The following is a 6,000-nucleotide window of genomic DNA, read 5'->3' on the forward strand; positions in this document are numbered from 1 at the left end:
TCGCTGCATTCATTAAATAATTATATGTGTCAAGACAAAAAATTCTTAATCAGTCAGGAGAAGAAAAAAAAATAGGCTCATTATAGAGTCGGTTGAACCTCAAGAAAATGAGCTGGACTGTTTATTGTACTGTAGCGCTAGTATTTCAAAAGCATCAGATGGATATTTTCTGAAATTATCTGCAAATTGTGGATGATAAGGGCAGAAATATTCAGAAAGATAGTACAGATAAATACTTTAGTGTTTTATGACATATGAGTTTGCGTGAATAACTACATATACATATACATTTTGAAATTATACATATTCTTGTGAAAATCTATGTCTTTTCAGTGACCTTTAAAGAAACTCAATCTCAGTTTGTCATTTGTTTAATATACAATAAAATACAATGTCATTGGAGGCCAAATTCTGAACATTTGTTACTTCAAATAGTATTTAAACTGATACATTCCCACAGCAGCTTGCAAAAATGAGATGGTATTCTTTTTGAAAGTTGTTGTTAACCATCTACTTTATGGTCTGGTAACGAGGACAAGTAGACAAGTTACACTGATCTGAAAAAAAAAGTGCAAATGGAATTTCTGTATAATTAAAACTAAGCTGTACTTTGGCTGATTATTAATATGGCAACATGGGAAACAGAAAATTGTATTTTACTTTGAAAGCACTTTAAATGCTTCTATTATCATCTAAAAATAACTCTTGAAACAAACTGGAAATGAACTTCCAATTAAAATTATGGTATCTTTAAATGAAATAAATGATCCCTAAAACAAATATGCTGAATACGCAGACATAATGCTCTCTCATCATTAAAAAATAACGACATATTCCGTGTTATCTGAATTAATTATTAATTAATCTTCATGAATGTTACACCGTTCTTTTTAGGGAAATTAGTCAATGCACACAAATGCAAGATAATCTGTGAAACTAGAGCAAAAGTACTGCATTTCAGTCTCTTTTGAAATAGTAGTTGACCCATAATTTAGAGAAATAAGACAAAAGGTTTCATTTTAAGTTCGGAAAAAAACTCCCTCCTTTTGCAGAAATTTTACTTCAAGGCTTTTTGCATTCATTTTAACCACAAGAACTTGTGACCCTGTGAGAGCTGCCATAGATTCGCTCAATGGTCCAGCCGCTGCAGTCCCTGCCTGTGTAAACACACCTGCAGTGAATGATTCACCTTCACCCTCAGGGCTCTGACACCACTGACCAAACTAGAGAAATGCCCCTGTCTTACAAATGGACACTAAGCGCTCGCAAAAGCCTTCAGGGGATCTGCCCAAATCATCTTAAGTGACGTAATTACCATTAGCTTGATTTGTCTTTATAGCCGGGTACGGTGAAGGAAACCTTTAGCCTTTTTCATTGGGGATTCAGTGTCTACTTGTAGACAAAAGGTATTCCTTTCCCAAGCTAATAATTACAAAAGTTAGCTTGATTAGAAATAACCCATTAATGGGCTGCGTTGTCCTGGCAACTTGAAACATGTTTTGGCAGGGCCACATAGTGAAATAGTCTTTGATGATGAAAAAGATGCCATCAAACTGGTTTAAAGCATGTCGGGAGAAACAAGGAAAAGCAAAACTAATTTCGGACAGGCCGGTGTATCAGCAGGTTCTGACAAATGTCTGAAAATTACACTTGGCAGCAAGCGAAACAATTGAATGTGCATGTATTATAATCAACTGGGTCATTAAATATGTTGGAGTAGCTGTAAGTCTGTGGCTCCTCTGAGTTACGAAAGCGTCAGTGTTTTCATGTCGAGGGCTGAGCTTACTTTCAGTGTAGACCTGATGAGTGCTGAACCAATTTGTCTCTGAACCCTAAGGAACTTTGCACAGCTCTCTAAAGTAATTCCCTCACTTCTGGCTGCCTAAAACCTTGTCCCAGCACAAACAATAGCAATGCTTTGCAAAAGCCATTCTAAAACCTCTGCCAAGCATAATTTATCATTTGAATGACAATAGGCCACTTAACACCGCTTAAATTATTTCTTTGCACTATCAGCCACTTGACTGGATATGTGTTGTAACTGCACACTATCATTAACTGCAGAGTTTATGAGGTAGTCCCTTATCAAAGGCTCTGCACCACAAGTTTGGGGAGGAACTATGCTGAACTTTCTGTTTTCTCTATGAGGTAGAAACTAAATAACACGAATCACATATTTCATGCTGTGAACGAGCTGGTCCTGAGGGAATCCCGAGTTGTAATTTAGTTGTTTTGAATATTTGCAATCATTTGCACAACTTAATTCACGTGTTGCAGTCATTATTTTAAATTAAAAGTCTTGCAGATATTTTTGGATGTGTGTCTGTGAGTATTCAACCTGACAGTTACAAAAGAAAGGATAGTGATTTTGAAAGGTATCGTTAAATAAAACTTCTGTCATTTAATCTCCCTCGTGACATTTCAAACTGTGTTCATTTTTATGCAGTTTTTTTGTTTTGTTTTTTTATTAAGTCGTTTTTGTCTTTTGTATTTTTCATTTATATTCATTAATATCGTGAATTTTATTCCTGTCCAAGTTGCAATTTTCTATGCAAGTGCATAGAAAGTGTCTGTGGTTCTCCCTGATTTCCATCCACTTTCATGATGATGATTTTTATTTTTGTGGTAACTATCCTTTTAACTATTTCAGTAAAACGGACCTTCTAATTTGTGATGAATATATACTACAGTTTGAAAGAAAGATTTGAAGACATGTTTGCAGGGACACGTTAAATGGATCAAAAGTGAAAAGTAAAGATATTTATAATGTTACAAAATATGAATAACTTTCTATAAATCAAATAATACTGAAAAAAAAATATTAAGCCATTTTCAACATTGGGGCTCCATTTCTTATTAATATAAAATCGGCATATTAGAATGATTTCTGAAGGATCTTGTGCATAATACTTGCTGAAAATTCAGGTTTGCCATCACATGTATCCATTTAAAAATAAATAAATACAATTGAATTCAAAGTTTTTGCATGGTTTCCTTAAATCAATGTATCCTTAAACCAACTAAGAGTTTCCGGCTTAGGACTTATTAAAAGTCCAATGATAGATGCTTTGGCACAGAAAAAGGCCTATTTCATTCGCTTTGCAATAACTGATGTAATGCATGCCAGCATCAGTCCTTTATATCTGACTGGACTAAATTAAGTTCTCGGTTCTCTAAACTAAGCTTGTTCACAAACACACTAGAATGCTGAATGCTAAATATCTGACGTCATGAGGCTTAACAGCATTAGGCCTCTGTTATGTATGCAGGAACCAGTACTGGCTCTCTGCTCCGCCATTCGTTTGGAAAGCCCAGATTTAATTAGTGCATAAATCCCTTGAAAAATTCATGAAATTGCCTTGCCCCTCATTGCAAATGACTCGGGCAGTGGTTTGAGACTTGCAGGTCATCCCAATAAAGCAGGGTCATGCATGCAAACGCTCGCACACGCACACACACACAAACATTCAAAGAAAGAAGGAGAAAAGAAACAACTGTTTATATAAATAGGGGCTGTGTGTTTACTTGATGGAAGAATGGCAGGGCCCTGGTTTCCCCGTTCAGCTTAGCGAGTCCCAGCCAAAGGGGACCTCTCACCAGCAACTCCAGCCTTATTAAACTGATTACCAACTCCAACTAATTAATCAGAAATGAGGAGGGAGCAGTGTGCGTGGCTCCCAGACTCTCCCTTTCTCTCTTTCTCTCCATCTCCTGGTCCAATCCCCCCTCCTCCACTTTTCTCAGCTCCCCATTTCTCTCGTCTCTTTCCTCGGCTGTGATTGAAGTAGGGGAACAGTTATTTTTCATGCATCATCAGAATTGGTGGGATGGGAGGATGAGTAGTAATTACCTTACACAAACAAGGCCGAGATTGCCTGTGAAGCCACCTCTTTATTTTAGTTGGTGAGGAGAGAAGCGGGTAGAAGGGGGGAGGAAGGGAAAAGGCCCAGATAAGGACCTCAAAACAGAAGTACAAGTGTGCCTCTTCAAGAGGATGTCATTTTTTTTTTTTTTTTTGAAAACACGTTTACTTAAAGTGATAGTTCACCCAAAAATAAAAATAGTCATAATTTATTCACCCTCCACTGATCCTGTATGAGTTTCTTTTAGAATTCAGAATAACTTCTCGTGTTCAACAGCTGAAAGAAATTCATACATGTTTGGAACAAGTGAGTAAATGATGACAGAATGTTTATTTTTGGGTGACCTATGCAAGAAACCTGTAACTTTATATATTACATGGGCCTGAGCTAACATGAACAAACTACTGAACAGTTATAGTTTTTATTAACTATTGTTAAAGATGAATAAATACTGTATTGTTTATTGTTAGTTAACTTATAGTGTGAGTGATCCCAAAAAATATAATAAAAGCAGACCATAGATCTACTGAAACCATTTAATTACATTGTGTGTGATTCCAACATTTACATTGTCATTCACGGAAAATCCTGCTCTAGTCTTCTTGGCATGTTCATGAGAGTTCTCAAAAGAAAATACGCATTGTCCAATTGGTGAACAAATTGTTCTTTTGAGAGAATCAGTTGATCTGGATCAAAAATCCCAGTCTGAATGATTTGTTCATAAATTGTAGTTATATGGTTCTTAAATTCGCTGATTCAGTGTTTCATTTGAAGTGGTTAATATCTCTCTGGAGTGTTTGATTATGAGTGAATAATTTATGGTCATACAGGTATTTTCTTAAACCTGTTTAGTTATTGTCATAATGCAAATTCGTCAAAGTTTCTTCTTTTGTGTTTCACAGAAGAAATGGTTGAAATTACATGAAGGTGAGTAAATAATGACAGTAATTTAATTTTAGGGTGACTCATTTATTCTTTTAATATTGGTGTGCATCCTGCCACCATTTGTTCCTTTTTTTTAACAACAATTAAAAAAAACACACAAACACTACAGCATGCTCTTCCAATATTCCCTCGGTTCCAAACCTTCCAAACAGAGTGAGATGCCATTGCCAGTGTGTTTTTCCAACACGTTTCTCCGGAGACCAGACTAACACAGTCTTTTCTTCGAGCAGCCAATCTCTTAAAATGGCAAGTGTAACTGGGTGCCCTACTGTTCCTAATTAAAGCATGATTAAAGAGCAAAATGAAGGATTCCACAAAAGATGTATTCTCTCTCCCTCTCTCTCTATTTCTCTGTCTCTCTCTTTTCAAGGAGTTCAGATTAATCCCCATTGGATGTAGTCAAACCATTTATACATTCCTCTTCTTCTGTTTATCAAATAAACCCAAGTAATTAGAGACTTTAGATAAGTAGGCTAAATGGATGCCCACCCTGTATTATCCAATGGGCTCTATCCTGATAGGAACTCTAGTGTGTTTGGTTAATATCTGCTGTTATCCTTGTTGGAGAACAATGCCTTTGTGTCTGGCATCTGTTATTATTCTCACTGGGGCTTCTTTGACCTTAACAGACGGGATAGTCTGATTACACAAACCACTATTCTGCATGTTACACCCCGACAGCACAATTTTATTTGGATTGAATGGAAGAATATACATTACAGGTCAAAAGTTTGTATTAATTAAGATTGTTTAAATGTTTGAAAGAAGTCTCTTAAGTTCTCCATTTAAGTTCACGCTGCACAAGCTGCATTTATTTGATCCAAAAAAAAGACAGACAGCTTGAACATGTTGAGAAGAAAATGCGTGTTCTTACCAGATGAAGCTAGTGTCTCTGTGACAATTACATTACGTTTTTTGTTAAAGTCTTCATGGAGGTTTGATTTTCCAGCTTCAAACAGAATACCCTTATGCCTGAGAATGTGGAAAACCCCTTGAAAACATCTAAGCAATAGAGTACCTGATTTGGGCCTGTTGGCAACCCTTGTGCCTAACAAAAAGAGGATTACTTGTCTGTACTTTAGTCGGCTATAAACAGTGAAACCAAATGGAAACCCATTGGAGCCAGAGATTTCCTTTCTGATATTGGTGCTATAATGGCATTAATATCATTCTGCCATATTACTTACAGTTC

The sequence above is a fragment of the Carassius carassius genome, chromosome 30, assembly GCF_963082965.1.
Source record: "Carassius carassius chromosome 30, fCarCar2.1, whole genome shotgun sequence".
Lineage (NCBI taxonomy): Eukaryota > Metazoa > Chordata > Actinopteri > Cypriniformes > Cyprinidae > Carassius > Carassius carassius.